This window comes from Phacochoerus africanus, chromosome 11, assembly GCF_016906955.1.
Source record: "Phacochoerus africanus isolate WHEZ1 chromosome 11, ROS_Pafr_v1, whole genome shotgun sequence".
In the NCBI taxonomy this organism is placed as follows: domain Eukaryota; kingdom Metazoa; phylum Chordata; class Mammalia; order Artiodactyla; family Suidae; genus Phacochoerus; species Phacochoerus africanus.
The window spans coordinates 8,453,805-8,466,387 of record NC_062554.1 but is presented as its reverse complement, the minus strand read 5'-3'; positions in this window follow the sequence as shown (position 1 = coordinate 8,466,387).

The following is a 12,583-nucleotide window of genomic DNA, read 5'->3' as shown; positions in this document are numbered from 1 at the left end:
TGGGTTTCCACGAGATTGCCTGGAAACAGTGCCTGAGCTGATAGTAAACCAGTCCAAGGCAGAGTGATTGGTGGGAGTCAGAGAGCAGAGAAAAGACGTGGATTCCCAAAATGAGAACCAGATGGCTACAGCACGGTCAAGAACAGAAGAAGGTCAATGAGTAATTGAAGCAAGAGCTCGTGTGCACAGAGGCCCAGACCGTCAGCATCCTGCCAAACACAGAAGCATGGCCTCAGCCAGACTGTCCTTTCTCCAGGGATCCTCTTTATTTCACGTCCCACTTGAGGTTCTTGAGGACTCTTTGCCCACATTTTGACAGGGGAGGCCTGTGGTCCAGATATCAAGCCAATTACCATCAGACATGGGGCCCTTGGGGTGAGCTGTTCACTCTTGACAAGCTGGGGCTCTTAGTCTGAAGTCTCTTTACGGGTGGGGAACCACCAAAATGTAGCCTTCACACAAAGAGAGGAAATTTCTTTGTGCAGAGGGAGAAAGCAAGAGTTCTGAGTAGCACCAGACCAAAACCCAGGAGATGGAGAATCGACTGTGGCCACCTTCTCCCTCGCACTAACTCGTATGATCTCAAACAGAAAAATTCTCCCTGGACCTCAGTCACCTTATCTGTAAAACAAGGGTATTGGGGAGTTCCCGTCGTGGCGCGGTGGTGAACGAATCTGACTAGGAACCATGAGGTTGCAGGTTCAATCCCTGGCCTTGCTCAGTGGGTTAAGGATCCAGAATTGCCGTGGGCTGTGGTGTAGGTCACAGACGTGGCTCGGATCCCACGTTGCTGTGGCTCTGGTGTAGGCCGACGGCTACAGCTCTGATTCGACCCCTAGCCTGGGAACCTCCATGTGCTGTGGGAGCGGCCCTAGAAAAAGGCAAAAAGACAAAAAAAGAAAAAAAAACAAAAACAAGGGTATTGGGATTCAGCAGTTCTCAACCTGGAATGCACCTCAGAGAGACACACACACACACATATGCACACACGTATACAGACATAGGTCAGAGTCCCTTCTTAGATCTGCTGAGCCCCAAAACTGAGGGTGGGATGCAAGCATGTAAATATTTATAATGCCATAGGAATTCTAATGTATATGTCTAGATAAGACCACTACGATAAATAAATTCAAAAGTCCTTTCTGGCTCTAACATTCTAGAAGTCTGACTCCCAGTTTCCAGTCTCTTCTTTCCTTTATGCTGTTGCCGAAGTAATCTCACTAAAGCAGGAGCTCTGGCAGAGGGCAGGGCAAATCTAAGACACTTGGAGAGTTGTTCACACGTGAGGATGGTTTTAAAGTGTCAAGCCTGGGAGCCTGAGATCATGAGCAGGACGGACACCTTACGGAGTTCCCGGCGTGGCTCAGCAGAAGTGAATCTGACTAGCATCCGTGAGGTTGCAGGTTCGACCCCTGGTCCCACTCAGTGGGTTAAAGGATCTGGTGTTGCCGGGAGCTGTGGTGTGGGTTGAAGATGCGGCTTGGATCCTGCATAGCTGTGGCTGTGGTGCAGGCCGGTAGCTGCAGCTCTGATTCAACCCCTCGCCTGGGAACTTCCATATGCCTCGGGTGCAGCCCTAAAAAAACAAAACAAAGCAACAAAAACAAAGAAACGAAAACACTCGACAACTTACAAAAGAGTGTGACTGGCTGGGGAAAGCAGGCTGAAAGATGAGGGCATGGTGGATGTATTATTTCGTTTACCACTGGTGTCCGAAACTTCTTCCTCTTTGGGGGAATGCCTCATTCTACACAGTATTGCTGAGATGAGGGAAGCCAAACCAGGAAGCTAGGCTTCTCCGTGCCCTGGAGCAGCCAGAACATGACATGTGACCTAGGCTCTGCCGCCTGGCCACCCCTCTCTGAACTTTGAATCTTCAGAAGATGACACAAGGACATATTGACACGTTTAGAATTATTCACAGGAACAGAGAGAGGAGGCGTCCAATCACGGTGGATCCCTTGGAGGCTGGGGTTTAGGGGATGGCTGCCGTGCCAGATTGTTCCTGAGGCATGAACTTAGCTGTCATGCCTGCTGCCTGGCCTTCCTAGGTTACAACCCATTTTCCCCACCTCGCTCTCCAGCCTCCCTGTCAACTCTTTGCATCTTTTGAGTGAACTCCTCTTTTTTTTTTCCCCCTTACATTTCTCACAATTTCTGTTGTCTGCAACAAAGTACTCTGACTGAGACACTGATTTGTTGTTGTTGTTGTTTGTTTGTTTGTTTTTGTCTTTTTGCCTTTCCTAGGGCAGCTCCAGTGGCATACAGAGGTTCCCAGGCTAGGGGTCGAATCGGAGCTGTAGCCACTGGCCTACACCACAGCCCCAGCTACACGGGATCTGAGCCACATCTGCAACCTACACCACAGCTCACGGCAACGCTGGATCCTTAACCCACTGAGCAAGGCCAGGGATCAAACCCGCAACCTCATGGTTCCTAGTCAGATTCATTAACCACTGAGCCACCACGAGAACTCCCTGATTTGTTGTTTCTGAAGTGTCACCTGAAAATGCTTGTCAGGACTGCTTCCTAAGTTATGCAATAATCGGAGAAGCTTAGTCCAACAGCCCAGGGTAAAAGACGCCCCAGTGTTGCTTTTTCTCTAAGTCCCCTCCTGTGCCACAGCCCAGCAAGGGAAGGAGGACGCACGCACTCAAATGCTGTCATCGAGGAGGCCACCTGGAATGGGTCACAGTCAGCCACACCTTCCAGCACGTCCTCTCCTGCTGCCTTTGCTCTGCCACTCCCGACCGTTTGCATCGCTGCCCAAACTCCCCGCCATCCTTCTCATAGTGAGTACCTAACTGGCACGCCACGGTCTACACCACGGCTACCCCGTTGGCCCTCCTCACCCACATCATGAGCTCAATTTTGGAGGATAAGGACGAGGTCACCAGTTAGACACAGGGAAGCCATTCTAGGCAGAGGGAAAACAAGAGCAGAAGCACAAATGTATGAAAATTCAGGAGCTGTGGGGGACTGATAAGGAATTTGATGTGGCTGGAACATTGGGCTGGACATGAGACGAGAAAATTGGAGAAGCAATGAGATCCTGCTGTGTAGCACTGGCAACTATGTCTAGTCACTTATGATGGAGCACCAATGGGAGAAAAAAGAATGTATACATGTATGTGTAATTGGGTCACCATGCTGTGCAGTAGGAAAAAAATAATTTGGAGGAGAAAAGAAAATTGGAGAAGAAAAGGAACTAGAATTTAGTGAGCAACTTCCACATGCTTGGCACAGGCCAACAATAATATATGTGTCTCATCTAAACCTAAAGAAACCCTCTGAGCTGAGTATATTATCATCTCCGTTTTACAGAGAAAGAAATTCAGGCTATTGGGGGACCACTGGAAGGCTTAATACTTGGACCAAGGGAGGGTCATATATAGATCTATATTTTATAAGGATACCCCCCGATCCTATCATTATCAGTGAGGAATAAAAAATAATCTAAGCGAACTTCATTCCACCCCCCATGGAACCAAGATCTCACTGGAGAAAGTACAGTGCCCCCAACATTCATATATGCAACAAATATCTAGTGAGCACCTGCTATGTGGTAGGATCACAGATCTGCTGAGAAATCAGCAGAGAACCAAAAGGCAGGCCAGGTATGGATGCTGAGCCAGCTTTGGTGGGACCAGCTTCAAGTACAGTATTTAGCACATTCCAGATGCTGTGGAATGAACCAACATTATCCCCTTAGTTATGGCTTTAGTGTTTCACGAGGTCTGAAGTGTGGAGCACTGCCAGTAAAGAAAAAGTTCCGTTTAACAAACAAGCCGCACTGGTGGAGAAAAAGAATTCACTTTCTTTACATTTCCCCTCCAGATACCTACAGACCCACCTAGAATCCGCAACCGGGCTCACCCTCTCTCTCTCTCTGCACCCCTCTCCCACCCGCTAGTCTCGTTTCCTCTCTACCCTACCCCCAGAGACCCTCTCCTCCTTCCTCTAGGCTCTGGCTCAGGATTCCAAGCAACCAGTGCTCTCTTTGATTGGGTTGGTCTTCTTTTAAGGGAAGAGAGGTGGCTCTGAATCCTTTAGGTTCGACATACAGAGTCTAAGGAAATAAAATGGGCAAATGGCCCTCCCTAACTCCGTTTCAGAGGGAGACATCTAACAGGCAAAAGTTTCCAGTCCACTGGGAGCCACACAGGTCAGAATTCTGGGCCACAGAACAGATAGGAGTAGGGTGGAGAGAGCATCTGAGGAGGCACAGAGAAAATACCCAGTACACTTTCCACCTAGTCTTGTCTTTAGCTTTTTTGGTTTTCTTTTTAGGGCTGCACCTGCGGCATATGGAAGTTCCCAGGCTCTGGGTCAGAACCAGAGCAACATGAGATCTGAGACCAGTCTGCAACCTACACCACGGCTCCTGGAAACGCCGGATCCTTGATCCACTGAGCAAGGCTAAGGATTGAACCTGCATCCTCATGGATAGCAGTCCGGTTCATTTCCGCTAAGCCACAACAGGAACTCCTAGTCTTGTCTTTTTCTATTCTCTGTATTGCAGCTAGAATGATCTTTCTAAAGCATGAGTCTGGGGGGAGAAGGAAGGGGGATTCGATGAAGGTGGTCCAAAGGTATAGACTTCCAGCAACATGATACACGAGTACTACAGCTGTAATGTGCTACTTGGTTAATGCAATTAACACTGTTGCATGTTGCTTATGAAGTTGTTGGAGTAAGTCCTAAATTCTCATCACAAGGGAAAAAAAAATTTCTTTTTAATTTTGTATCTCTGTGAGATGAGAGATGTTCCCTGGACTTATTGTGGTGCTCATTTCATGACGTATGTAAGTGTAACCACTATGTCTACACCTTAAACTACTACAGTGCTGAATTATGTCTATTATATCTCAATAAAACTGGAAGAAAAACATAAAGCATGAATCTAAAAAAAAAAAGACAAACATTTCTCTGCTAGTATTGATCACCTTTTCAGTATAAATTACGTGTCTTATTCTAGTCTGTTGTCCTCATGTCATCAAAGAAATCCTGTCCCTTCATCTTTTCTGGACCAAATGCCCCAGCAAGAGGAAAAAGAGGAAAAGAGTGAGAAAGAGAGAAAAACTCTCATTTTTGTCATAAATGGATGGATAGTAATATTGACAAGAATGAAAAATTTGCCTTCGTACTGTGATGAAAGCAGGGGGAAAAAGTCAGGGGGGCTACCTAAGAACCTCTAAAGATGGACTTCTGGTTGGGAAAGAAACAGATATGAGATCGGCTCAGCTGGAGACTGAGAACAGAGAGCATGATCTCCTAAGTTCCTTTGTCCTTGAAGGAGGATAGGATTCTATACCAATCCACCAGGGACCAGCTGATTGGTTCTCTTCTAGAATTTTCTGAGCTCTGCTACCTCCAGGCCCGAGAAAAGCCTGAGGCCAGGTCTCCCGGGACTGCGATGTTGCTGAGTGACCACCAGGGGGCGAACCAAGACTACTGAGCTCTCCCCACCATCCCTTGCCCCCAGTTTCCATGGAGCCAAATGCAGAACGTCAGAGCGGGAATCCACTTTAGAAAACATCCAAGGCTTCTCATCAAACATCTTTGTTAACAGGGAAGAAAACCAAGGTCTAAAAAAGAGAAATAATTTGTCAAGGCCACACAGTGAAAATGGTAAAGCAGTGTCACCAGAAACCAAGTCTACCAGCGACTCCAGACCGGTTCCTGCTCTACTGCGCCAAGATTTAAATCGGTTCATATTTAATTCTACAATACACTGGTTTTTAATGATATCTTTTCTATGAAAATGACTTGTCTCTCGAATTAGATTGTAAGTTCTTGGGGCCAGGGACCGTGTTTTGCCCAGCATCGTATGTCTCCTTCAGCATTTGGCATAGGACTCTGCAGGCAGCCTCTGCCCAACACCAGGTGGAGGATTTCAGCAAATATCCTGCAGCAGACCCAGCAGTGGTTTCTGAGAACACAGAGACGAAAATGTACTGTCCCTGCCCTCAAAGAGTCCACTATCTAGGGGAGAAGGCAGATATATCAACTAATGACTATAATTATGGAGGTGAGTTTTATTTTTTAAAACAACTCCTTCTTCATTTATTAATTTTTTTGGCTGCGCCCATGGCATGTGAAAATTCCCAGGCCAGGGATCCAACCCATGCCACAGCAGCGACCCAAGCTGCTGTAGTGACAACGCCCAGATCCTTAACCTGCTATACCATAAGAGAACTCCCAGGATGAGGTTTTTTGGTTTATTGTTTTTTGGTTTTGTTTTTGGGGCCTGCACTCAAGGCATATGGAAATTACAAGGCTGGAGTCTAATTGGAGCTGCAGCTGCCGGTCTGCGCCACAGCCTCAGCCATGGCAACGCTGGATCTGAGCCTCATCTGCGCCCTACACCACAGCTCATGGCAACGCCGGATCCTCAACCCACTGAGGGAGGCCAGGAATCGAACCCGCATCCTCATGGATACTAACCAGGCTCGTTTCCGCTGAGCCACAACAGGAACTCCGCAGAATGAGTGTTTAATAGTGGTGTAGACAAAGTGATATGAAAGTGCAAGAACAGGAAGTGACTAACTACTGGATGAAACACAAAACTGGGTCCTAAAGGAAGAATAATTCATCAACGACAGGAAATGGGGGAATTCCCTGGAACGCCAGTTAGGGAGCTGGCACTGTCACCCTGAAGTGCCAGTTAGGGGTCTGGCATTGTCACTGCTGTGGTCCAGGTCACTGCTATGGCGTGGGTTCGATCCTTGGCCCAGGAATGTCTACAGTCAAAAAAAAAAAAAAAAAAAGGGCAAGGAATGCATTCCAAATAGAAGGAAGAGTAGACTAAGCCAACACACTAAGACATAAAGACATGGTGTATCCAGTGGTTCTGAGTAGCCAGAGCGTAGTATATACAAGCAGCTGGAGGGAGGGAGCAGCAAATAAGCCTGGAAAGGAAGTTTGAGGTCAGCTGTAACGCTGATGTCTATCCATTCACTTTCATTCTACACACAGTAAGTCCCCCCATGTGCTGTGCAGCACTGTTGTCGATAACTATGGTTGTGAAATGAGAATAAAATGAGGGCGGTCATAACAACGATGAAAATATGAGTGTGGTTTAATTCCAAGAATTTGGAGTCTTGCGTTTATGGTTCATTCCTCACATGAATCATATAGTCCAGATAAGTAGTCTCTCCTCCAATTATTTTCATTAGAAAAAAAAATGCAGTAAGCCCCTTCTATGTCCTGGGCACTATTCTAAGAACTAGGAATATAGCAGTGATCAAGAATGAAGGTCCAGGCTGTTATAACACTTTCCTCGCTCATTGGGGAAGCAGATTATATGTAAGTGAAGAAATACACTTCAGATAATGATGTGCCACAAGGAAGATAATATAAGGCAATACTGTGATAGAAAATGACTGGAGGGGACATCGTTAGATCGGCTGAGTATGGAAAACCTCACCAAGGAAGTGACATGTGAGCAGAATGAAGTGTCAGCTGGGAAAAAAAAATGAGGGAAGAGCGTTTTGAGCAGGAGAAACCTCCAGGGTGAAGACCCTGGGGAGGGTCCAGGCAGCTTGGTGTACATGGGGACAGAAAGGCCTGTGCCCTGGAGCGTGACCAGAACCCGGAGAACGGTCGCAAGTCAGAGGGCAGGTGGCGGCCAGGTCATGGAGGGGCTTCCAGAATGTGGCAAAGGATTGAGATTTTATTCTAGGTGCAGTGAAGAGGGTTTAAGCAAGAAAGTCACAGCGAGGAGTTCCCGTCGTGGTGCAGTGGTTAACGAATCCGACTAGGAACCATGAGGTTGCGGGTTCGGTCCCTGCCCTTGCTCAGTGGGTTAACGATCCGGCGTTGCCGTGAGCTGTGGTGTAGGTTGCAGATGCGGCTCGGATCCCGCATTGCTGTGGCTCTGGCGTAGGCCGGTGGCTACAGCTCCGATTCAACCCCTAGCCTGGAAACCTCCATGTGCCGCAGGAGCGGCCCAAAGAAACAGCAAAGACAAAAAAAAAAAAAAAGTCACAGCGAATGACTCACATTTTTAAAAGATAACTCTGGCAGCTCCCCACTCCATCTTTGGGTGGATGTCGTGGCTGCCACTTGGGCTATGGATCCCAAGTTGTAGGGCACCCAGCACCCTTTCACTGGTGCTCTAGCTACATCTTCATGGACCTATGAAAAGAAGTCTCTGAGGGAGTTCCTGCTGTGGCGCAACAGGATCAGCAGTATCTCTGCAGGGCCAGGATGCAGATTTGATCTCTGCCCTGTGCAGCGGGTTGAAGGATCTAGCATTGTCGCAGCTGCAGCGCAGGTCACAAGTGCGGCTCGGAAAGTCCCCCTGAGCATAGAGGAAGCAGGAGCAGAAGATCTGTTCTCCTTAGGGCTTTGGTTACCAATGATGCCGGCTAGGAGTTCCCTGGTGGCTTAGCAGGTTAAGCCGCTGGCCTTGTCACAGCTGCGGCGCAGGTTTGAACCCTGGCCCGGGGAACATTTGCATGCCGTGGACACGGTCAAAAAAAGATTTGACATTCACAGTATTGATGTCGGCTAAGGGCTGTATCTCTCCCACTCATGCTTTCCTGATACCTCCTCCATCAGCATCTCTGTGGACAGACTGTCCTGGGAAGAGAGGGGATTGCTCTCAACTTTCACGGTTCCTTTAACTAAGACTTTCCTCCTCCTGTACCTTAGCTGGACACAACTTTCAAGAGTCAATTCGTTTATCCCTTTCAGGACACCATCAAGTAAAGGCTGTGCTGTAAGGGCTCTGGAGAGCCAAGAGATGTATTTCCAGGAATTTTACAAGCAATCGTTAAAACATGATCATTGCCCTCTTTCTTCCTGTCTCTCTTTCTTTCTTTCCTTCCTTCCTTCTTGCCATACCCAAGGCATGTGGAAGTTCCCAGGCCAATGACTGAACGCAAGCCATAGCAGTGACAATGCTGAGTCCTTTACCCATAGGCCACCAGGGAACTCCATAAACACAATGATTTTTCAACATTAAATTATATAAATTTCCAATTAAATAACTTATATTTAAAACACTGAACTCATCATTCCCTACTTTTACTACATTTTACTGTTTTATGCATTTTACGGTCAATGTTCTTTTTTTTGTCTTTTTTTTTTTAGGGCTGCACCCTCAGCATACAGAGGTTCCCAAGCTAGAATTGGAGCTGTAGCTGCCAGCCTACACCACAGCCACAGCAATGAGTCTGTGACCTACACCACAGCTCACAGCAACCCCACTGAGTGAGGCCAGGGATTGAACCTGTGTCCTCGTGGATACTAGTCAGATTTGTTGCTGCTGAGCCATGGCAGGAACTCTCAATGTTCTTGAAGTTGTTTACCATTCTATTGTCTGTATGATGGAAATGCTGCATAATGGTGCCCTACTGTGCATCTCAACTCCACATCCAGTGAATGCCTTTGACAGCCTGAGATTGGCTATGATGGGAATATTCACACCAGGGAAACTGGCAAATGCTATAAACCAGGGCTTTTTTCCCCTGAAGAGCTGGTTGTTAAACACTTGTCAGCACACCACTAGTGTAGCATCTAGTCTTCTTCTTTTTTGTCTTTTCTAGGGCCACACCCGTGGCATATGGAGGTTCCCAGGCTAGGGGTCGAATCAGAGCTGTAGCCACCCGCCTACGCCAGAGCCACAGCAACGCGGGATCCGAGCCGCGTCTGCAACCTATACCACAGCTCACTGCAACACTGGATCCTTAACCCACTGAGTGATGCCAGGGATCGAACCTGCAACCTCATGGTTCCTAGTCGGATTCGTTAACCACTGAGCCACGACGGGAACTCCCATATCTAGTCTTCTTAAATGGGGCAGATCTGCTTTTAGAATCTCACAGAATTAAGGAAGGCTTTCCTTGACACTGAACTCTATGATTCTTAGTGATGCAAGTTTTACAGAATCAAGCAGCCTGCAGCCCAGAAGGCCAATTAGTCACAAATAACAAGTCCCAAGAGTACTACTTGAAAGAACAAGAATTTAATATTAACAGACCTTTAGTTGCTACTATGTACAAGCTGTGTGCTGAGGGCGAGGGAAGACATTAGATAGGTAACAGTGCGTGTTCTCACTTTGGGGGAGGTGACATAAACCCCGGGACGATTTAATGTGATAAGGGCTATAATGGAGCGATGACGGAGAAGCATGAAGGAAAGAAAGCCGTTAAAGAGACTTCAGTGAGAACCTGGACTAGAGGCACCCGCGTCTGTCTGATTCTCCGTGGTGTCCCTAGCACCCAGCACAGCGCCTGGGACAGGCCTGGCTCTCAAGAACTGTCAAGTGAGTGACGTTTACCTTGATCCTGGAAAAATAAGCCAGACAGATAGAGTAGGTAGAGGGAAGGTATTACAAAAAAACTTAATGTGCAGAGGCGTTGGGGAGGGGGGGGTGGCAAAAGAATACTAAGCGTGTTTGGAGTTCCCATCGTGGAGTTCTCAGCGGAAATGAATCTAACTAGGAACCACGAGGTTGCAGGTTCAATCCCTGGCCTCGCTCAGTGGGTTAAAGATCTGGTGTTGCCGTGAGCTGTGGTGTAGGTTGCAGATGTGCAGATGCGGCCCAGATCTGGCGTTGCTGTGGCTGTGGTGGAGGCCAGCAGCTGCAGCTCCGATTTGACCCCTAGCCTGAGAACCTCCATGTGCTGCAGGTGCGGCCCTTAAAAAAAAAAAGAATACCAAGAGTATTTGAAGAGAGAGAAAGTTTAATGTGGCATGAGGGGTTCCTGGGGCCAGAAGTAGTAAGGATGAGAGTACAGAAGAAGGGTTCTCTGCCTCAAGTCTCTGTAGAGCTCTCAAAAGATCAAAGGGCTTGGCTTGTCCTGAGGGCAGAGCTAGGAGCAATGTGGGGAATCTCAGAGAATCAGATTTCAGTTGGAAGAATTTTCTTTTTTGTTGTTGCTGTTTTTTTTTTTTTTTTTTTTTGTCTTTTTAAGGCCACACCCACAGCATATGGAGGTTGCCAAGCTAGGGGTCTAATCGGAGCTGTAGCTGCCGGCCGCAGACACAGCCACAGCCACAGCAACTTGGGATCCAAGCGGCATCTGCGACCTACACCACAGCTTACGGCAACGCCGGATCCTTAACCCACTGAGCGAGGCCAGGAATCAAACCCACAACCTCATGGTTCCTAGTCAGATTCGTTAACCACTGAGCTACGATGGGAACTCCCTTTTTCCTTTTTTTTTTTTAGAATTTTCTAACAGAGCTGTCCAACAGTGTGATGGGCCACCTTGGAAGGCTGTGAACAAGTTCCCTAAGAAGGGAAGCAAGCAGGTGCCAGGCAAACTTGGTGCAACAAATTGCTATGGGTAGATCCATTTTTTGTGTCCTGACTCGATTTTGGAAGAATTTATCAAATTGCCCTGCTAAAAGGATATTAGATGACATATGGACAACCATCCTCCCTAGCATTTCTACAGAAGACACAGAAGCTCTCCTCAAGGGCTTGTTCCTTATGTCAATCACTGATGAAAGCAGAGGGAGGGCAAGAGGGATGCCAAAGGCTCCCCCATGAAAGAATAAGAACTCTTCCCGTCACTGAGGTCCTCCCTCATTCAGGAAACAAGAATCTATCAGTATCTTTGTGTGCTGCAGACTTTACTAAGTGCTGAGAAAACAGGTATCAATGAGAGAAAAAGACCCCTGCCCTCAGAGCGCGGGATAGAAATGCACCTATTTACAGTGCAATAGCTACAACAGGAAATGCTACCAGGAGTGCCCGTCTTGGCTCAGCGGAAGCAAATCTGACGAGCCTCCATGAGGATGCATGTTGGATCCCTGGCCTTGCTCAGTAGGTTAAGGATCTGGTGTTGCCCTGAGCTGTGGTGTAGGTCACAGACTTGGCTTGGATCTGCCATTGCTGTGGCTGTGGTGTAGGCCGGTGGCTACAGCTCTGATTGGATCCCTAGCCTGGGAACCTCCATATGCCGTGGGGGTGGCCCTAAAAAGACCAAAAAAAAAAAAAAAAAGTGCTACCAAAGATTCACTTTGCTTAAGGGACCCAGGGAAGGCCTCAGGGAGAGAAGTGACTCAGAGCCGATTTTTGAAAAGTAAAACAGAATTCACTCGATGCAGGAGAAGAAAGATAGTCCAGGCAGAAGGAGAACATGCACACAGCTATGCAGCTATGAAAACGCATGGCCAGTGTGGGGAGGTGCCTGGCTGGTGAAAACACACGATGGGCGCAACAGAGAGCAGGAGCCAAAGCATCAAGGATCTTACTGATCTTGAATCCAAAGCTAACAATCTTGAATTTTGATCTGTAAGTGATGGGGAGCCAATTGTGTTTTATTCTCTTATTTATTTAATAAACTTTTATTTTGGAAGGAGTTTAGGTTGTCAGAAAGATGGCAAAGAGAGTACAGACTATTTATCTAAGAACCGTATATCTCTCCCTGTTTCCCTCACTGCTGTCATCTCACTTGGCCACAGCACATGTGTCAAGACTAAGAAATCCATGTTGGTCCGTTCCCTTGTGGTGCAGCGGGTTAAAGAGCTGGCATTGCCATAGCTATGGTACAGACTGCAACTGTAGGGTGGGCTTGATCCCTGGCCTGGGAACTTCCCACGTGCCACAGGTGCAGCCGAAAAA